The sequence below is a fragment of the Rattus norvegicus genome, chromosome 4 (assembly GCF_021556685.1).
Source record: "Rattus norvegicus strain SHRSP/BbbUtx chromosome 4, alternate assembly SHRSP_T2T, whole genome shotgun sequence".
Classification (NCBI taxonomy): domain Eukaryota; kingdom Metazoa; phylum Chordata; class Mammalia; order Rodentia; family Muridae; genus Rattus; species Rattus norvegicus.
Genome location: NC_141537.1, coordinates 39,819,148 through 39,843,078, shown reverse-complemented (window position 1 = coordinate 39,843,078; position 23,931 = coordinate 39,819,148). Strand labels below are relative to the sequence as shown.

At 36.2% G+C, this 23,931-nt stretch overlaps 1 pseudogene; it reads right to left on the bottom strand.

Moving 5' to 3' along the window:
* Window positions 1-2,011: 2,011 nt before the first annotated feature.
* On the bottom strand, window positions 2,012-2,155 carry LOC148006242 (U2 spliceosomal RNA; annotated as a pseudogene).
* Window positions 2,156-23,931: the final 21,776 nt, after the last annotated feature.

Sequence of the window (23,931 nt, the reverse complement as noted above, 5' to 3'; positions counted from 1 at the left end):
TATTATCCATAAATGAATAAGATATACAAACACAGATGTGACACAATTTATATATGTCACATTCAATAGATCTTAATTTGATATTTCTCACTGATATGTAATTTAGTGTATTTATTCTACTGCACTGTGAATAGACAATTCATCAGTTACAGCACTTTGTTAGACATCACCATCTTTGTTAGAGCAACTTTGCATTTACTACGTAAAAATCATTTGTCTTAGAAATCAGCTATTCATTCACAATTCTGGTTCTTATACTTGTATCATTGGCATATAAGGACAGCGTCCAAACAACTTGAAGTAGGTTAGTCCTTTACCCTACGTTCCATAAGTTAAGCATATTAACATTATCAAACTCTACCACTGCTTCTTATTGATAGTCAACATGAATGCAGAGTATTTTAATTAATGAGATAATAATTGGTCTTACAGACTAATAATTTTCAACAGTAATTCTTGTGATAATATACTTGAAGTTTGGCTCAAGTGAATTTTTTTCCAATACTAATTATATGTATGAAAGAAAGTCCTTATTTGTATAAACTTAATAATATTTCTTCAATCAGTTGAACCCTACGATTTATTGGTTACTGCAAAATTTTAATCAACCAAAATTTTATTTTGCTTTTGCTATATGATTATTGGTATGATATTTGACTTAACAGCATTTTTTTAAATACGAATAATTTCCTATCCCATTTTATAAAAATGTCATTTGAAAGAAAAGAAAATTAGAGTTTCTGAAAATGTCCAGGGCACCATGTACCTTTGCTAGGGCTTAAGCTTAAGGCAAGGCACCTTCGACGACTAACAGAGAGGACAGTGAGCAACAGCCAACATTGCCCTTGTTGTTTCCTTCAGTAAACTATTGGACTGACTAGAGAAGCCATTACTCTAGGTATTCAATGGGACTGATAGTATACTACTCAGTTTTTTGAAACAGTAATAAGATACCTAAAATAATTAAGCTATAAGGAAAAATGGTGACATTCAGATTATGGTTCTGGAAGTTTCAATTATGTCCAAGTAGCCAATTATTTTGGGGCAGTGATGATGCAGTGTAATCTGTTAAGAACATGTGGTAGTGTATACCACTCATACCAGCAGCTATGAAGCAGAGAAGGGAAACATGCTTGAATCACTGAATCTATTTAAGGCTCTAATCACAATTACCTAAAGCCTTGGTCCACCAAGGATCTAATAAAGTTGATATGCATTTATTCTTCTAAGACTCCTTGGAGAGACAGTAGAAGGATGAATTTTCTTTTTAGTAATTAGAGACCTTATCAATAAGATAAGTGACACTGGACAAATAATTTAGTAAGTTTCTTATTTCTGTTGAAGGAATTGGGATAAATAGAAATTGATTTTTCTATGTCGATGACCTTTATAAAATATCTAAGAATGTTAAATTATTACAACATTGTGCCCTCTACTAGGCAAACTTCTTGATACAAGGATTAACATGAACTTTTGAAACCTAAGGCACAAAGATCATCTCTAGGTATATATATTAATATTCTACCATACTTAATTTTGTCATATGCATCTGATTGGTAAGAGGCAATAAAGGTTAAAATTTACTGAGTTCCCTCATTATGCACTTGTAAAATGTAATGCAATGTAAGGAAGGAAACTAACAATTTTAATTGATCTAATTTAAGACCTAAGAAAACTTAACATGTGTTTCTATGCCATTTGAAACACACACACACACAGACACACACACACACACACACACACACACACACACACACACACACACACACCCTGCTGACAACCTGCTAGAATGCAAAGGTCATGTCTTCAGTCTTCAAGTTGATATACTTCATGCTCATCATATGTTTAGAATATTGTAACTCACACACATTCACTTTTTTCCTTTTCTTTCTCTGCCTCCTCCCTTCTTTATCTTTACATTTCTTTTTTTTTCTTTTTTATTTTTTTCGGAGCTGGGTATCTTTACATTTCTTAGACATAAAAATTGGCATGGCCATGGCTTTCAGCCACTTTAAATTCAACTACAATTTCTATCATTATGAAAAATTACTTGCTCCTCAAAGTTTATATAACAGGCTATTAGGGAAGAAAGATACAAAAAATTCATTCTATATTGGTATTACACTTGATCTTAGCCAAAAGGCCGAGAAGCGATTCTATATTGGTATTAACTTGACCATGCTCAAGGCTAATCTCTGAAGATTTAGAAAACACAACTACATTTTGAAATTTTGAGTTTGATTTTTTTCTCAAAAAACTAAACTTAATAATATAGTGCAATGTATTCTTGTGTGCAATAACTTTTAAACAATCAAAGAGTTTTTGGGGAACAATTCATCTTTTTGTTGTAGCTTCAGAAGCGTGGTCTTCATTTACTCAGGCCCTCAGCTATGGCAATTAAGCAATGAAACTGAGTATCTTTAATTAGATATGCAGAAGAAACTTGAGATTCATATGCATAGATACCAGTGTGTATTGGTGTTTTTACTATTTAATGTCTGTCTGTACTCTTTACAATGAAGCACATAAACAAACTATATTTTACTCTAATTTATAACATTATATAAAACTAATATAAATGTTGACATGTACATGTTATAAGTGTATTCAGCTTAGGTATGAATTTTGCAACTATGTCAATAACTAGATTGAAAAAAATGCCAAGAATAATTGAGATTATATTATTGAAAATGACTTTTATTCTGACAACTTCCACAATGTTGGGTATTCATGAAAGACAGGAGTTGACGGAAACTTTACAATGGCCAAAATTGCAACAAGTTTTAGAGCAAAATGAGTTTACAAATGACTTCTGGTGTTATTACAGAACAAGTTATGACTCCGTGTGGCATAAATACATTACTATATAAAAACAGGAAGAGAATATATGTAATCTTCAAGTTGAATAAGTCTAAATTGTTTTCTTGGATTATTCTTACTCAAGAGAAGTAAACTAAAGCAATATACATATAATTCCTGCGTGGATGTTATCAAACGCAAGTCCTGTTCAAAAGTTCTTTCCTGCAACCCATAATTCTTCATTCTCTCTAGTTTACAGATATTGTCTGAACTATTGATTCACTAAATCATGTTTAATAACAGACCTGAGGCTTTATCTTCAAATAATATTGCCTGAGACTATACTTGTTCAATTTCTTTTTTCTTCTTACTAATTTACTGACTCATATATTATACTTCATGTATTGCATACATTAAGTGTTCCCTCCTTCCTCTCCTCTCAGTCCCTCCCATTCCATCCTGCTATATTCACTCTCCTCTGTTTTCCTACAGAAAAGGCCTCCCATGGATATCAACTAAATAAGGCACATTAACTTGCAATACAACTAGGCAAACTAGTAGAAAGATAAGCATTCCAGAAACAGGCTCTGTCCTGCCACAAAGACACTTGCTCAACTATGCTCATAGCAGACTTATATGTAATAGCCAGAAACTGTAAATTTCAGACTAGATGACCTAGAATTTTCAACCTAGATGTCCCTTAACCAATAAAATAAATAAGGAAAATGTGGCAATTAGACAATGCAGTATTACGAAGCTTTAAAAACAATTACATCATAAAATTTGTGGACAAATGTTTGCAACTAGAAAAAAGTAATCCCAATTGAGATAAACCCCACCCAGAATGACAAACATGTATGTACTCATTTGTAACTGAATATTAACTGCAAAGTAAAGGATAATTATGCTACAAGCTACACACCACAGAGAGGCTACCTTATTCTTTTCTGTGAATTATCTATGCTTCAGTTCAACCTATCAGTCTACTTAAAATTATTGGTTTCAATCCCAGGCATAGATATTTCTTTATGAATCACTGCAGTTCTTTCTCACTTTTAGGTAATCTTTTAAACGGCAGCTCTGAAGTATGTAACCCATAGTGAAACATCTTCAGACAAAGATGAAAGTTACAGCAGGACACATGCACACTGATCTATGATGTACCTAGAAGACTTTTTATGCAATGTGCTAATTTGGATCTCGGCTTAATTTTCAGCAGGGACTGACAGAGTGGCAATCATTCTGAATTATAGTAACTTGCATAGAAGCATTGTGATAATGTGGCAGTTAACCAGGCAAATCAGTACATCTATTTTCACTCAAGACTGAACATAACATTTGAATGCAGTTTCCAGAGGTGAAAAATGAATCTGTGAGCCCATTTGATTCATACATCATGTTAGTTAATCTATTTTTCCTATCTGTGGTTTTGAGATGAAATAAACTCAAATTGCTCAATATGGTAATTATGGGTTTATCATTATATTTTACATAAACATGTGTATGTGGTGGACATATGGATCTCAGTCAGAGGTCAAGTTGCTAGAATCACATTCTCATTCATCAAATGGTTCTTGAGGACCAGATTCAAGTCAACAGACTGCATCAGCACCCGTTCATTTACTGATAAATGTAGTACCTCTCTCTCTCTCTCTCTCTCTCTCTCTCTCTCTCTCTCTCTCTCTCTCTCTCTCTCTCTCTCTCTGTCTCTCTCGTGTGTATTTAAATCCCTTGATCAAAATAACATATCAAGAAGTACAGAAATCATTGGTAATTTCAAAATTTAAAGTGTTAAAACTCATTTTTTCCTATCTTTGACTTTTATAAAACACCCCAAAGTTAAATGTCACAGGGTGTTAGAACCCACATTCTAAAATAGGAGGTGCCTTCCCGTCTCCATCTGTGCCCAGAACTGGGGTCTGTTCCACAGCCTTGGGACACAAAGTCTGCACGCAGAGAGTTGGACTGCCAGGAGTGATCTCCCACCTAAGCCTACAGTCCACAGGTGGGACCCCACTTTCTCTCTACTGACTGTCTAAAGAAAGACCGGCCGGGAATGCAAAGGGCTTCTGAGCTGTAGGGCAGCCTGGGATGGGACACTTATAACTGCATCCACAGCCCTCAGACACCAAACCTGCCTGAAGACAGCAGGTTTGCCAGAAGCTCTCTCCCTCCTAAGCCACAGTCCACAGGTGGGACGACACTTTCTCTCCATTGACTGTCCAAGAAGAGACACCCCGAGAGCACACAGGGTGCAGGATCCCCAGGGCTGCACAGGACAGGACCCTTCTAGTATCCATCTGCACTTTCACACCAAAGATCACAGGCTCAGAGGCACACAGGTCTACAGGAGGGACAAACTCCAGTCAGGGACGGTAAGACCAACTAACATCAGAGATAACCAGACAGCAAGAGGCAAGCATAAGAACCTACCCAACAGAAACCAAGACTACTTGGCATCATCAGAACCCAGTTCTCCTACCACAGCAAAAGCTGGATATCCCAACACACAGGAAAAAGTAATACATGGATTTAAAAATCACATCTCATGATGATGATAGAGGACTTTTATTATTAGATTTTTTTATTTACATTTCAAATGTTATCCCCATTCCTAGTTTCCAATCCACAAAACACATATCCCATCCTCCCTCCAGCATACCACCTCCTCCCCACCCTGACACTTCCTTAAAATAGGTGGTTGAGCCTTGACAGGACCAAGGGCTTCTCCTCCCATTGGTGTGCAACAAGGCCATCCTCTGCTACATAGGCAGCTGGAACCATGGGTCTGTCCATGTGAACTCACTGAATGGTGGATTAGTCCCTGGGATCTTTGGTTGGTTGGTACTGTTGTTCTTACAGTGTGGCAACAAATCTTCAGCTCCTTCAAGTCTTTTTCTAACTCCTCCATTGGAGACACTGTTCTCAGTACAATGGTTGGTTGTGGCCTCTGTATGTGTCATGCTCTGGCAGAGCCTCTCAGGAAACATCTATGTGAGGGTCCTGTCCACATGTACTTGTTGGCATCAGCAATATTGTCTGAATTTGGTGGCTGTATGTATATGGGCTGGATCTCAAAGTGTGGCAGTCTCTGGATAGCCTTTCCTTCAAACTCTGCTCCAAATTTTGTCTTCCAATTTTCTTCTATTAATATTTATCTTCCCCCTTCTAAGAACAATTGAAGCACCACACTTTGGTCATCCTTCTTGAGCTTTGTGATTTCTAGGGATTGTATCACTGGGTAATCCAAGCTTTTGGGCTAATATCCACTTATCAGTGAGTACATACTACATGGGTTTTTGTGATTAGGTTACCTCATTCAGGATGACATTTTCTGGTTCCATCCATTTGCCTAAGAGTTTCATGAAGTCATTGTTTGAATAGCTGAGTAGTACTCCATTGTGTAAATGTACCAAATTTTCTGTATCCATTTCTCTGGATACAGAGGGACGTCTGGGTTCTTACCAGTTTCTGGCTATTGTAAATGAGACTGCTATGAACATAGCAGAGCATATGCCATTGAGCCCAGGGGTGGTATAGCTGGGTTCTCATTATCTGAGGAACCTCCAAATTGATTTCCAGAGTTGTTGCATCAGCTTGCAATCACATCAAGAATGGAGGTGTGTTCCTCTTTCTCCACATCCTCGCCAAGATCTGTTGTCACCTGAATTTTTTACCTCAGCCTTTCTGACTGGTGTGAGGTGGAATCTCAGGGTTGTTTTGATTTGCAATTTCCTGATGATGAGGATGTTGAACATTTCTTCAGGTGCTTCTCAGTCAATCAGTATTTCAACAGTTGAAAATTCTTTGCTTAGTTCTATATTTCATTTTTAATAGGGTTATTTGATTCTCTGTAGTCTAACTTTTTTAATTCTTTGTATATATTGGATATTAGCCTTTTATCAGATGTAAAATTGGTAAAGATCTTTCCCCAATCTGTTGATTGCATTTTTGTCATAATGACAGTGTCCTTTGCCTTACAGAAGCTCTGCAATTTTATGATATCCCATTTTTTGATTCTTGATCTTAGAGCATAAGCCACTGGGGTTATGTTCAGAAAATTTTCCCCAGTGTCCTTGTGCTCAAGGCTTTTCCCCACTTTTTCTTCTGTTAGTCTGAGTGGATCTTATTTTACATGGATGTCCTTGATACACTTGTACTTGAGCTTTGTACAGGGAGATAAGAATGGATCTATTTGCATTCGTCTACTTGCTGATCTCCAATTGAACCAGCACCATTTAGTGAAAATGCTATATTTCGTCCACTGTATGGTATTAACTCCTTTGTGAAAGATTAGCTGAACATAAGTGTATGAGTCATTTCTGGGTCTTCAATTCTATTTCACTGTTCTACCTGCCAGTCTCTGTACCAATACCATACAGTTTTTGTCTCGATTGGTCTGTAATACTGTTTGAGGTCAGGGATGGTGATTTCCCCCAGACGTTCTTTTACTGTTGAGGATAATTTTGGCTATTCTCAGTTTTTTATTATTTCAAATGAATTTTCATATTGCTATTTCTTTGGAATTTTGATTGCGGTTTCATTCAATATGTAGATTACTTTAAGCAAGATGGTCATTATTACAATATTAATCCTGTCAATCCATGAACATGGGAGATATTTCCATTTTCTGAGATTTTCTTCAATTTTCTTCTTCAGAGACTTGAAGTTCTTGTCCTATAAGTCTTTTACTTTCTTGGTTAGAGTCACACTGAGGTATTTTATATTATTTGTGACTATTGTGAATGATGTTGTTTCCCTAATTTCTTTCTCAGACTGTTTATCCTTTGAGTAGGAGGCTACTTTTGGTGTTCTCTGAACAGAACACCAGTGGCTTATTCTCTAAGACCAAGAGTCAAGGAAGGCTACAATTTTGTTTGAGTTAATTTTATATCTAACCTTTTGCTGAAGTTGCTTATCATGCTTTGGAGTTCTCTGGTGTAACTTTGGGGCCATTTGCAGAAAACAATCTACATATTCAATGCAATCCACATCAAAATTCCAGCTCAATTCTTCATAGAATTAGAAAGAGCAATTTTCAAATTCATTTGGAAAAGCAATAAACCCAGAATAGAGAAAACTATCCTCCACAATATAAACATTTCTGAGGGAGTCACCATCCCTGATTTAAGCTATTACAAAGCAATTGTGATAAAAACTGCATGACATTGGTACAGAGAAGGGCACGTAGGTCAATGGAATAGAATTGAAAACACAGATATGAACCTGCATATATGGTCACATGATCTTTGACTAAGGAGCTAAAATTATCAAATGAAAAAAAAGACAGCTTTTTCAACAAATGGTGCTGGTTCAACTGGAGGTCACCATGTAGAAGAATGCAAATTAAACTGTTCTTATCTCCTTGTACAAAGTTCAAGTTCAAGTGGATCAAACCAGATACACTCAAACTAATAGAATTGAAAGTAGGTAAGAGCTTTAAACTCATAAGCACAGGGGAAATTTTCCTGAACAGAACACCAGTGGCTTATTCTCTAAGACCAAGAGTCAAGAAATGGGACCTCATAAATTTCAAAACTTCTGTAAGGCAAAGGACAATGTCATTAGGCCAAAGCAGCAACCAATAGATTGGGAAGAGGTCTGTACCAATCCTACATATGATAGAGGGCTACTCTCTAATATATACAAAGAACTAAAGAAGTTAGACCCCGGAGAATCAAAGAACCATATTAAGAATGGGGTACAGAGTTAAACAAAACATTCTCAACTGAGGAATATCAAGTGGCTGAGAAGCATCTAAAGAAATGTTCAAAGTTATTAGTTATCAAGGAAATGCAAATCAAAACAACACTAAGGGGTTGGGGATTTAGCTCAGTGGTAGAGCGCTTGCCTAGCATGCGCAAGGTCCTGGGTTCGGTCCCCAGCTCCAAAAAAAAAAAAAAAAAAAAAAACACTAAGATTCCATCTCATAACTGTCAGAATGGCAACGATCTAAAACTCAGGTGAAAACAGATGCTGGCAAGGATGTAGAGAAAGAGGAACACTCCTCCATTATTGGTGACATTGCAAGCTGGTACAACTACTCTGGAAATCTGTCTGAAGGTTCCTCACAAAATTCAACATATTATTACCTGAGGACCCAGCTATACCACTCCTAGGCATATACCCTAAAGATACTCTAACATATAACAAGGACACATGCTGTACTATGTTCATTGCTGCCTTATTTATAATAGCCAGATTCTGAAATGAACCCAGATTTCTTTCAACAGAGGAATGGATACAGAAAATGTGGTACATTTACACAATGGAGTACTACTCAGCTATTAAAAACAATGACTACAATAAATTCTCTGGCAAATGGATGGAACTAGAAAATATATATCATCCCGAGTGAGGTACCTGAGTCACCAAAGAACACACATTGTATATACTCACTTGCAAGTGGATATTAGCCCCAAAACTTGGACTACCTAAGAAAAAATTCACCAATTATATGAAGCCCCAGAAAGAAGACCAAAATGTGGATGCTTCATTCTTTCTTAGAAGAGAGAACAAAATACTCACAGGAGGAAATACAGGGACTAAGAGTGGAGCAGGGACTGAAGAAAAGGTCATTCAGAGACTACCCTACCTCGGGATCTATCCCATATGTTGCAACCAAACCTGGTCACTATTGCTGAGGCCAAGAAGTACTTGCTTACAGGAGCCAGATATGGGTGTTCCCTGAGAGGCTCTGCCAGAGCCTTACTGGTACAGATGAAGATGGTAGCATCTAACCAGTCTACTGAATAAGAGGACCCCCCCCAATGGAGGAGTTAGAGAAAAGAATGAAGGGGCTGAAGGGATTTGTAACACCATAGGAAAAATATCAATATCTAACAACCAGACCCCACCAGAGCTCCCAGGGTCTAAGCCACCAACCAATGAGTACACATGAAGGGACCATGACTCCAGCCACACGTGTGGCAGAGGATGCCATTGTCCAGCATCAATAGGAGGAAAGGTCCTTAGTCCTGTGAAGGCTTGTTTCCCCAGTGTAGGGCAATGCCAAGGTGTTGAGGTTGGAGTGGGTGGGTGGATATTGCAGCATCCTCATAGAAGCAAAGGGAGGGGAGATGGTTTACAGGAGAGGGAGGAAAGTGGATAACACTTGAAATGTAAACACTAAAATATTCAAGAAAAATACAATTAAAATGTAAAATGAGAGCTGTATTTATTGGTACATATGAAGATGATACTTAATAAAAAACATCTTATGAGCGAGAAGGGCTTACTACGTATCACCACAGTCTTGCTGAGAGATGACCAAAATCTCATTCATGGATAAGGTATCCAAAAATCATCTCCAGAGTACACACAAAACTTATTTCTTAACAAATTTATTTTTGAGATTATTTTGTTCCCAAAGACGGTAGATTTTTTTTCCTTTCAGAAAAAAATCCTAATTCCAAAACAATGAGAACTACAAATAACTAAAGTGTATTGATTGTGTGGCAGGTGTCATGGGATGTGTACATTTCTATCATCAACAACTTATATGAATGGAGAATTGAAATTGGGAAAGGTAAATATGTTTTCTGAATATTCACTTTACTGTCTACAGTTCACAAAATTTAAACAATTCATCTGCACCCAAAGTTTATTCATTTATTTCTGAAGATCATGAATTATAGTGTGATTACTATTATTTAGTTTATGTTCTACTGCACATTCAGAAGGTTCAGGGGAAACAAATTAGAACCTGGATTCAATTAGATCTAGAAAGTATTATTTCAAAGGATGTGTAATATGTACTAACCTTATACATTAATGGTGTCATTACATAAATCAGAAGTATAGATGCATGAGGTAGAATTGTGCATTTTATTCCAGGAACACAGTGAATTCTCCATTTTTGGTTAGTGACTGAAAATTCTGACTGAAGTTCTCCTTTTGTATATAATGTCATTTTCTAGTCTCATGTCTTGTCCTGAAACTTTGCTTTAAATTGTTCATCTTTTTTTATGAATCCAAAATGAGTGTGGCCTTGGACTGCCATTATATAGAGATATCAAATATGCATATGCCACATATATAGGACATGTATGAATATTATGTATAAATTAATTTTAAATAATTTGAAATCTAATATAAGTGTTTAAAATCATATATACATATACAAAAATACATCTTACTTTTAGTGCTTCATTATTAGTATTTAAATATACAAATGTCCATTATGAATATGGTAAATCCTTAGTATCTCTTACCTAACTAAATAAAACAATTTTATCCTGTCCATAATCATCTGTGTTCACAACAACTTATTTTTATTCCTAGATCCATCACAAGATAATCACTTATGTCCATATACCCAAAACTCAAGAATTTCCAGTACATTCTAATCATCACAAGAAAAACAGCTTTGATTATTATTGGTTTTTCCATATTCTATGTCTTTTTAAATTCAGTTTTCCACACATCATACTTTTTTTAAACATTTTGGCTGTTGCTATCAAATACAGACACATGTTTCTCATAAAACCTCCTATAGATTATACATTTGATTTTTGATAAGATATTATTCTCTGCTTTCCTTCATTTTCACAATTTAAATATTAAAATATGAAGATGCAATTTAGGGGATTACTTGCATCAAATGTCCTCATGAGGAAATGTGCATTTTTAAATGCATTGAAAAGCTCTTAATGAATATTGCCTAAAGGCAAGAACGAAGGATTTCAAATGGAAACTATCTTCAGCTGGCAAAATCATTCCCTAGCCAGAGCACAAGATAAATTAATAGCTACCCTGTACAATATCTGAAGCAGCCCCATATCTCACACCGGGGATTAAAACAAAAGCATATTTACATAACATTTCTGTGTTTGTAGAGAGACCAAATTCCCACCACTGATATATACATGCTTAAAAGATAAAATAAAATTCAGTATGATGGGGCTTCAAAGAAAATTGCAGAGGTCATACCTCTACATTCATGCTCTGCTGAAATCACAGCTCTAGAGAAGTAAAAATTACCAACATCATTACTAAATCAGCTAATAAATTGTTCATTTTTCTCTAATTTGCAGTTTTTCAATTTTAATATGTTGCTATCTCATTTAAGCAAAGCACATATATTCAAAAATATGGATTACAAAGCATATAATAACTTCATATTCTTTTCCTATCTCTTTTACTCAGTTTCACCTTGCTATTGAGAGACTATATATAAACAGTCACCAAGACAAGATAAGATTGATGAAGCTAAGAAATGCATGCTGACAGGAACTGGATATAGATATCTCCTGAGAGACTCAGCCAGAGCACGTCAAATACAGAGGCGAATGCTAGCACCAAACCACTTAACTGAGAAAAGGATCCCCATTGGAGGAATTAGAGAAAGGATTGAAAGAGCTGAAGGTGCTTGCAACCCCATAAAAACAATGCCAACCAACCAAAGATCCCAGGGACTAAACAACTATCCAAAGACTATACATGGACTGACCCATGGCTCCAACTGCATATGTAGCAGAGGAAGGCCTTATTGGGCACCAATGGAAGAAGAAGCCCTTGGTCCTGCAAATGTTACATTCTCAGTTGGGGAAGTGGATGTGGAGGGGCACCCTTATAGAAGAAGTGGAGGGATAGGAGGCTTTTGTCCAGGAAACTCTGCAAGGGAATAATATTTGAAATATAAATAAAAATATGTCCAATAAAAAAGAGAGAGAAAAAAAGAAAAAAAACAGTCACTGTTGAGAATCACAAGTGTTACACAGACTTTAAAAACATAGTAGCAAAGATGATTACTGTATGTAGACAATGGATAATACAAACAAAATCTTCCAATCAAATTTAGTAGGTGAAGAGATGTCAGGTTAGCCCACCCAATCAAAAGTACTACAGTGGAGAATAGACAAATTTGAAGCTCTATCTGGACTAAATTATAGTTTTGTATCCTTGACATTATTCAAAAATTCCTATTCACTGTCCACAGGACATTAAAATAAATATCTATAGTGCAAAACAAAAGAAAATATTAGTTTTGCAAAAATGCTTCGAAAGTACGACAGTTGAAGAAATAATGCTTGAGTTTCTTAAACAGTTCGTGAATGAATGATTTCTTGCCTTAAAAGTGTTACATTTGCACAGTGGAATACTGCTCAACTATTCAAAACTTCATGAAATTTGCCCACAAATCATCCTGACATTATCATCCTGAGTGAAGTAACTCAGTAACAAAAGAACACACATGATATGTATTGACTGATAAGTGGATATTAGGCAAACAGCTTGGAATACTCAAGATACAACTAACAGACCATATGAAGATCAAAATGAAGGAAGACCAAAGAGTGGATATTTCAGTCCTACTAAGGAGGGGATACAAAATAATGAAGGGAAGTAGAGGGTAGGAGGGACTTGGGAGGAAGAGAGGCAGAATCAGGTATGGGAGGAGATGGAAAGAGATGTCAATATGGAGGGTCAGGAAATTGAACAGTGGTGTGTAACAATGGGAAATGAGGAACTAGGGGTAGCAACCAGAAAGTCCCAGATGCCAGGGAAGCAAAAGCCTCCCAGGACCCCATGCAGATATATTAACTGAAATACCCCACAAAGGGGACAGAGAATATAAAGGGGTTAGGCATGCTCCCACCTGGTTGAGGGATGGGACCAACCACCAACCTGTAAAATTTTAACCTAGAATTGTTCCTGTCTAAAGGAAATACAGGGGCAAAGAGTGGAGCAGAGACTGAAAGGAAGGATGTCCAGAGCCTGTCACACTTAGGAATCCATCCCACATGCAGTAAACAAACCCAGACACTGTTGCTGATGCCAAGAATTGCTTGGTGACAGGAGCCTAATACAGGTGTTTGCCGAGAGGCTATGCCAGATCCTGACCAATACAAATCCTGATGCTGGAAGCCAACAATTGAACTGAGAATGGGGTCCACACTGAAGGAAAGAGACCTTATCTGGCATCAGTGGGAGATAAAGTCCTTGGTCTTATGAAGGCTTGATGCCCTCCTGTAGAGGAACGCTAGGGCGTGGGTGGGTGGGTAAAACTTCATGGAAACAGAGTAAGGTAGAATGTGATAGGGTTTGCAGAGGGGAAACAGGGAAAAGGTGTAACATTGGAAATGTAAATAAAATAACCAAGTTTTTTAAGAAAGAATAAAACTGCTATGAACATAAAAATGAAATTAATCTTTAATCAAAAGTAAGGATTTATATGGAAAATGCTTTAAATTAACAACAAATTCCACATTGGAATCAGTTCAGTTAAAGGCATTCCCTGATAGTGAGCTGGCTGTACCAACACCAACAGGAAGGTTGTTGTCTTACCCCCTTACCTAACTTTTTTTTTTTTTGGTTCTTTTTTTTGGAGCTGGGGACCGAACCCAGGGCCTTGCGCTTCCTAGGCAAGTGCTCTACCACTGAGCTAAATCCCCAGCCCCCCTAACTTTTAACTGTAGGACTAGAACCTATAAAAAAACTACTAAATAAATGAGAGAGAGAGAGAAAGAGAGAGAGAGCGAGAGAGAGAGAGAGAGAGAGAGAGAGAGAGAGAGAGAGAGAGAGAGAGAGAGAGAGGAAGGCACTTGTTTAAGTTACAAAGGAAGTTCTAAGAAAACAAGGCTGGAAGAAATTGACAGACATCTAAAGTATTTTTGTTTTTAAGTTGTAGGAATTTGATACAAGATTATGCCCCAGGTCTGTGCTCACCGTTCTTGTCCAGCGGCTTTCTTATGATCTGTAAGGACAGTGAACCTGTCTCCTGCTTTGTGTAGAATATCTGCTTTTAGGCAGAAATCTTACCATCTGCCTCTGTTGTGTCCAAGCACACAGGTTCCCTTTAGGCAATTGTTAGGTTCAGGAGAGGAGTAGAGTTCTGTCTCCACTGTTTTCTTTGTAAAAGGAAGCAGAGGAAAGAAGTATCCTTAAGAAATGCTTCGGTGTACCTTAGCCTCCAAAGGACCTGCTGAGTGGCGATTCATGTGCCACAAAGAGAAATGGAAAAATGACACAAAACCTAGAAAATGTCAAAATGTCATATAAGTGGAATATCTACTTTGCCAACAAAGAATCTGAAGCCTGTGAATATTGAAGCTAATTGCCTAATGTGAGCAAGCAAGGAAAGCTAGAAGCTGATTCTTGAGGCACAGCATTCAAAATATGTCTGTCTATCTGTCTGTCTGTCTATCTGTCTACTGTCTGTCTAAATATTACAAATGCAATATATATTTATAAATATGTGTATGTTATGTAAATATATAGTATAAACATTATAAATATGTGTAAAATTTATATTTATATATACTATGATAAAATATTTAATTGTAAAGCTTATGTTCTGACAGTTTATGTTACTTTTTATGTGTTAACTCCCTGACTTGGAAATAGTTTCAAAATTAAGTAGCGTATGTAACAAAAATCTGAGTAGCATCTTCATGTGAAATAAATTTGAACATATTATCCATGAATTATTCTAGTTCGTAGCATCATGGAAATGTAGACAAGGGCCTTTGCATGCTACACAATCACTTTTTAAAAATAATGAGCACAATTTTAAAGTGCTTAGGTATTAAAAGATAAAGTTTAGACTCCCTTTTGTGCACAATATTCTATGTCCTGAGGTCATTAGCAGAGTCTACATAAAGCTGATCACTGTATCTATGAAACATGTAACATCTAGGGGTATGTAAGACATATAATGACTAATATTAACCTGGACATGATGTGAAATAGCTAATATTTACAAGATACTGTACAGATTTTCAGTTTATTTTCTTCTTTTAGAATATCATTACTAGAACAAAACAATAACTTTTAACTTCATGTATATGTATAGAAGAGTAAAATTATTTTTATTTTATTTTTCAAACTTTTTTGTTTCCGAATATTTACTGGTTCTGTTTGACGCTCTGCAAATATTAATACTAGTAAAATTATGTATCCTTTAAGTATCTCAAATTTAGAAATAGAACTCAAATTCTAGGGAAGTCTATAACACGAAACATTTACCTAGAAGTTGATTGTTAAAATGTCTTTTAAGAGACAATGAGGGTTGTTTTAAACTCTTGAAGTGCTTAAAAGAACTTATGTGGAAATAAAAACAGAGCTAAAACTACTCATCATTTGAGAAAAGGATCAAAAGTACCATTCAAAGTCAACATTTACCTGTCAGCTGTCTTTCTAGCTCTTCTTTAGTGAAAATGTTGACTAAAGTTTGACATTCTATAATTACTGCCATTACTTATCCACAGGCAATAAAAATAGAATGTTCAAATTTTAAAGCTTCACTTTAGTCATTGAAGGTAATAATAGTAATAAATTGTCAAGCTTGAATTATGATCTACTCCCCAAATAAAAGCAATCATAGCCTCGAGAGAGAACGGATCTCCCTAATCTTCAGTAACAAAGCATTTCAGGGAAAGTCACATCACTTAGCTCTAAAAGCAGAGACACCTTCAAGGCAAAATGGCTCTTACAGTACTCCCTGGAAAACCTCAATTCTGGACCTCATCTAGTTGATATAATCTTCTGGGGTCTGGAGATTTAGAGTGCACTGTGGAACTGCTGTTTTTCTTGGCCTAGAAAATTGGCTAAATAGACAACATGTTCAGGTGTCAGTAATGAAGAGAGATTGGATTTTTAAAAGAGATAAACTGGTTTCTGAGAAAAAGTAATGGTTCTCTTCTCGGAGATGGAGGTGGCTGATATTGTTCTTGTCAGTGGAATAACTGAAGTTACTCCTAAGAACTAGGTTCTCTAGTGAGCTCTATCAGTATGAATTTAGAAATTGTAACCTTTCTTCAGAGAGTTTTTCCTACTTTCCATGTAATGTAGATTGTTTGTTCTTAATGAGAAAACTAAAAAGAGATTTAAATTTTCTATATACCATTAACATTTTCAAATATTGAATTTATATATATATATGCATATATATGTATATATATATGAAGCAAATATATTTCACAAAATTCTCTCTCTACTCACCCCACACACAAACACACACACATACATATTATGTGTGTGTGAAAAGCACCCACTGTCACATATTTCAAAAATAAATTGTTAAAATGTTTTAATATCTAGTCACATTAACTCAGTATTATAAAAATAGGGTCATATTGTCATAATTGCTGTTTTGCTATAGTACTGATAATTTATCTATATGGAAACTAATACAAATCTTTGTAGTAGGTAATTAAAACTCAATAGTAAAGTTGTACCACATGATAGGCCCCTTGTTGTCCAGCATGACTTACAAAGAAGGCCACTCTCAAAATAAATACCTTATGCTGCAAAATTTACTACTTAGCAAGGTAAAGCCTTCACATGTTTAACCAGATATTGTCCTGACAAAAGGACCCATGTGGTGAGATAGATACCCTTACCTATTATTAAGGAATATTCACTATTTCATAGATATATATTTCATATTAAAAACTCGTGTAAAGTTTCTTTCTTTAAATTTTAATATATTCCCCTCTTATTCATTTATTGGTAAGATTTTAAATTATTGCTTATATAACCAATATTCCAAAGACTGTTTTGAATGGCAGTAATTTATTGAATAAGGTACTCTTTGGTGAGTATATAGGCTATTTTTCAAATTTCCTTATCATATGTCCTTTAATAAGCATATAAATAAATCTAGTATATATTAGCAGTCTAGATATACTAACAAGCAATCATGTAGAAGTCTGAGGTAAGCATTTAATTTTATCTTTTAAAGTTATAATTGAAAATATGTATCCTCATTGTAGCTCTGGAATGATTAAAAATATGAACATACTTTATGATTTCCATCTCTGTATTCACTAATTAGTAATTTGTTATCTCTGCATATTCTTATATGGAGTATTCATTTTTCTCTTACTGTTTTGTAAGAATTTCTATCTAGCTAATGGTGGCACCCCTTACTTAAACACCTTTACTTAATTTTAGATTTCAAACTTTTTTGATTTGCTATTTATCAACTATTCTTATCTTTATTATAAGTTTTAATTTTCTTTTGGAAAATTCCAGTCAGCCTATTTCCATGCTGTTATTACTATTACCTAAGAAAAGCAGCTGTGCAGATCATTGTTTTTTTTTTTTTACTTAATTGCACAGTACTCATGTATTCAACTGAAAAATAATGGACAATCTATGGGGGTGTTGCTAGGTGAATTGACTTTAAGAATTGGTAAGTTATAATAAAACATACTTTTCTCCCCAAAGCAATTGAGCATATGCTCACTTTCTAAGTATGTTAACAGAATAAGAAGAGATATACTACACCCCTCTACAATTGGCTTGGTTGAAGCACTCATCATTTATCATTTGACAGATACGATTGACATGGTCAATCTTAAGGTTTGAAGTTATGCTGAGGTACATTACTACATTCCAGCTTCAAGCTGTAGAAAGATTTTGGGAGTTTTCATCCTCCACAAGGACATTGTTGATTCTTCAGTATGTAATGACAACCTCTCTTTTCTAAATTACATAAATGAATTTAATAGGGTTTTGTCACATTTCCAATGGAGAAATGGAAGTGTTTTCCCCATCTCCAGTAATAGATGTTTCCTTACTCCCAGTGGGAATGGTACCTCCACTTACTTATAAGAGTTAGCAAGATATAGTGACTTCCATATAAGACAGTGAGGTTGCACGCATTCAATCTCAACACTATAACCAAACAAGACCTGCATAATGAGGAACAACACAGAAGGGAAAATCTTAAATATCCCGCCATTAAATGAGGAGTTGAAAGAAAAAGAATCAGATTTCTTTAAGGACAAACCTCCTGATAGAACATATGATTTAAAGTAGTCAGTCATAAATATGTACACATGCAGGCAGCAGTGATTGGACCCAATGGGCATGAGTATACATGCAACAAAAAAGAAGAGGTTATGAATTTAAAATAAATAAAAGGATGAGGGAAGAGTTGGGAAGGATGTGCTAGAGTAGAAGTGATGTGAATAAATTACACATGTCGAAAAATTTACAACTAATATTGACCATATAAGAAAAACTTCTGGTCTCTGCCCGGAAGTGAACTGATATGATCCCACAGTCCCCTGCACCCAAATCCCATGGGGAAGAGAGCTGACCACCCATGAGTACAGATATCCCGAGGCCTCAGGACACACTGCCACCTCTGCACATCTCGGCGCACATCCTTGGTCCAAGGGGAAACTGCACAGTGCCTCTGGACAGAGGGATATAGGAACAGACAGCTGTCAATACCCACGGTGCTGGTCTGCACCCAGGGCCGAACTGATCCCACCAAAGAGCTCCTGAACCCAAATCTCGTGGGAGAGATAGCTGGAACCTCAGAAGTGTGGATACTCCTGAGAAGTCAGAGGAGAATACCCTCTGCCAACAGTCCAGACCCAAGAGGGAATCGCATAGTGGAAACTGTGCCCTTAGGGGTGCAAGGACCTACAGAGCAATCAGGGAAAGGACCCTTTGATTCCTGCCTACGACTAGAGCTGGAAGACAATCTACAGGAGTGCCTCTACAGCTGAGAGTAGAGCACCTGTTCTCAGGAAAGGCTGAAAGAAAACAGGAAAACAGTTCTACAGGAGTGCTGACACAGTGGCCTACAGCAGGGTCAAGTCACTCCCAAAAACAGCAAGACAAACAAACACCAGAGACAACCCAATGGCTAGAGGCATGTGCAGGAACCTAATCAAAAGAAAGCAAGACTCCTTGGCATCATCAGAGCCCAGTTCTCCAACCAAAGAAAATACTGGATATCTAAACACACCAGAAATGCAAGATTTAGATTTGAAATCACATTTTTTGATAATGATGGAGGGCTTTAAGAAAGACATAAAGAACTCCCTTAGAGAAATGCAGGAAAGCACAAGTAAACAAGTAGAAGCCCTTAGAGAAGAAACACAAAAATCACTGAAAGAATTACAGAAAAACACAACCAAACAGGTGAAGGTACAGGAAAATGGAAATAGAAACAATAAAGAAAGCACAAAGGGAGACAATCCTGGATATACAAAACCAAAGGAAGAGACAAGGAGCCGAAGACACAAACATCACAAACAGAATACAAGAGATAGAAGAGAGAATCTCAGGGGCAGTAGATACCATAGAAAACATCGACAAAACTGTCAAAGATTATGAAAAATGCTAAAGGATCCTAGCCCCAAACATACAGGACATTCCGGACACAATGAGAAGATCAAACATAAGGATAATAGGTAGAGAAGAAAGTAATGACTCCCAACTTAAGAGGCCAGTAACTATATTCAACAGAATTATAGAAGAAAACTTCCCTAACCTAAAGAAAGAGATACCCATAAGCATACAAGAAGCCTACAGAACTCCAAATAGATTGGACCAGAAGAGAAATTCCTCCCATCACATAATAGTTAAAACATCAAATGCACAAAACAAAGGAAGAATATTAAAAGCAGTAAGGGAAAAAGGTCAAGTGACTTATAAAGGCAGACCTATGAGAATTACACAAGACTTCCCAACAGAGACTATCAAAGCCAGAAGATCCTGGACAGATGTCATACAGACCATAAGAGAACACAAATGCCAGCCCAAGATACTGTATTCAGCAAAATTTCAATTAACATAAATGGAGAAACCAAGGTAGTCCATGACAAAACCAAATTTATGCAATACCTTTCTAGAAATCCAGCCATACAAGGTATAGTAGATGGAAAACTCCAACATAAGGAGAGAAAGTACACTGTACAGAAAGCAAGAACATAATTTCATTGCAATTAAACCAAAAGAGAGACAAACAAACATAATTTCACCTCTAACAATGAAAATAGCAGGAAGCGACACTCACTGTTCCTTAATATCTTTAAACATCAATGGACTCAATTCCCCAGTAAAAAGACATAGACTAACAGGCTGGATACGTGAAGAGGACCCAGCATTTTGCTGCATGCAGGAAACACACCTCAGAGACAAAGACAGACACTACCTCAGAGTAAATGGCTGGAAACAAATTTTCCAAGCAAATGAACTGAAGAAATAAGCTGCAGTTACCATTCTAATATCAAATAAAATTGACTTTCAACCAAGAGTCACAAAACAGGCCTCAACAGATACAGGAAGATAAAAATGAACCCATGTATCCTATTAGATCACCAGGTACTAAGACTGGTCTTCAATAACAACAATAATGACAGAAAGCCCACATATACATGGAAGTTGAACAATGCTCTACTCAATGACAAGTTGGTAAAGGAAAAAAAAAAGAAAGAAATTAAAGACTTCTTAGAATTTAATGAAAATGAAGATACAACATTCCTAAACTTATGGGATACAATGAAAGCTGTGCTAAGAGGAAAACTCATAGCTCTGAGTGCCTATAAAAAGAGAGAGCATATGTCAGCAGCTTGATAGCACACCTTAAAACTCTAGAACAAAAAGAAATAAATAAACCCAAGAGGAGTAGAAGGCAGGAAATAATCAAACTCAGAGCTGAAACCAACCAAGTATAAACAAAAAGTACTATTCAAAGAATCAACAAAAGCAGGAGCTGGTTCTTCGAGAAACCAGCAATATAGATAAACCCTCAGCCAGACTAACCAGAGGTCACAGAGAGTGTATCCAAATTAAGAAAATCAGAAATGAAAAGGGAGACATAACAACAGAATCTGAAGAAATTAAGAAAAATCATCGATCCTACTACAAAAGCCTATATTCAACAAAACTGGAAAATTTGGAGGAAATGGACAATTTTCTAGACAGTACCAGGTAACAATGTTAAATCAGGAACAAATGAATCATCTAAACAACCCCATAACTCCTAAAGAAATAGAAACAGTTATTAAAAGTCTCCCAACCAAAAAGAGCCCAGGTCCAGATGGGTTAAGTGCAGAATTCTATCAGAACTTCATAGAAGATCTCATACCAATACTATCCAAACTATTCCACAAAATTGAAACAGAGCACTACCAAATTCCTTCTATGAAGCCACAATTACGCTTATACCAAAACCACACAAACCAACACTGAAAGAGAACTTCAAACAAATTTCCCTTATGAATATTGATGCAAAAAACATTCAATAAAATTCTATCAAGCTGAATCCAAGAACACATCAATACGATCATCCATCATGATCAATAAGGCTTCATCCCAGGGATGCAGGGATGGTTTAATATATGAAAATCCATCAATATAACCCACTATATAAACAAACTCAAAGATAAGAACCAGATAGTCATTTCATTAGATGCCAAGAAAGCATTTGATAAAATTCAACACCCCTTCATGATAAAAGTCCTGGAAGGATCAGGAATTCAAGGCCCATACCTAAACATAGTAAAAGCAATATACAGCAAAACAGTAGCTAACATCAAACTAAATGGAGAGAAACTTGAAGCAATCCCACTAAAATCAGGGACTAGACAAGGTTGCCCACTCTCTCCCTACTTATTCAATATAGTACTCAAAGTCGTAGCCAGAGAAATCTGACAGTAAAAGGAGGTGAAAGGGACATAAATTGGAAGGGAAGAAATCAAAATATCACTATTCACATCTGATATGATAGTTACTTAAGTGACCACAAAATTTCCACCAGAGAACTACTTAACCTGATAAACAACTTCAGCAAAGTGTCAGGGTATAAAATTAACTCAAACAAATCAGTAGCCTTCCTGTACTCAAAGGATAAATGGGCTGAGAAAGAAATTAAGGAAATGACACCCTTCACAATAGTCTGAAATAACATAAAATATCTTGGTGTGACTTTAACTAAACAAGTGAAACATCCATATGACAAGAACTTCAAATCTCTGAAGAAAGAAATTGAGGAAGATCTCAGAAGATGGAAAGATCTTCCATGCTCATGGACTGGCAGGATTAATATAGTAAAGATGGACATTTTGCCAAAAACAATTTAGAGATTCAATGCAATCCCCATCAAAATTCCTACTCAATTATTTAAAGAGATAGAAAGAGCAATTTGCAAATTCATTTGGAATAACAAAAAACACAGGATAGGGAAAATACACTCTACAATAAAAAGTATTCTGGGAGAATCACCATCTCTGACATCAAGCAGTATATCAGAACAATAGTCATAAAAACTGTATGTTATTTGTACAGAGACAGGCACGTAGATCAGTGGAACAGAGTTGAAGACTCAGAAATGACCCTACATACCTATAGTCACTTGACCTTTGACAAAGGAGCTAAAACCATCCAATGGAAAAAAGATAGCATTTTCAACAAATGGTGCTGGTTGAACTGGAGGTCAGCATGTAGAAGAATGCAAATCTGTCCACTCTTATCAACATAAAGAAACTTAAGTCCAAGTGGATCAAGGTCTACAAACCAGATACACTGAAACCAGATAAACTCAAACTAATAGAAGAAAAAGTGGGGAAGAGTCTCAAACACATGGGCCTTGGGGAAAATTTCCTGAAAAAAACACCATTGGCTTATGCTCTAAGATCAAGCATAGACAAATGGGACCTCATAAAAGTGCCAAGCTTTTGTAAAGCAAAAGACACTGTTTTTAGTACAAAATGGCAACCAACAGATTGGAAAAAGATCTTTACCAATCCTGCATCTGATAGAGGGGTAATATCCATATATACAAAGAACTCAAGAAGTTAGACTCCTGAAAGCCAAATCACACTATTAAAAAATAGGGTACAGAGCTAAACAAAACATTCTCAGTTGAAGATTATTGAATGGTCAAAAAGCACCTAAAGAAATGTTCAACATCCTTAGTCATCAGGAAAATGCAAATCAAAAGAACCCTGAGATTTCACTTCACGCCAGTCAGAATGGCTAAAATAAAAAACTCAGGTGACAGCAGATGCTGGTGAGGATTTGAAGAAAGAGGAACACTGCTCCATTGTTGGTGGGATTGCAAACTGGTACAACCACTCTGGAAATCAGTCTGGACGTTCCTCAGAAGATTGGACATTACACCACCTGAGGACCCAGCTATACCTCCTTTTGGGCATATACCCAAAAGATGCTCCAACATATGACAAAGACACATGTTCCACTATGTTCAATGTGGTATGTCTACACAATTGAGTATTATAGATCTATCAAAAGGTATGACTTCATGAAATTCATAGGCAAATGTAATGAGCAAGAAAATGTCATGCTGAGTGAGTTTACTCAATCTCAAAAAAGCACACTTGATATGCATTCATTGATAAGAGGATATTTGCCAAAAATCTC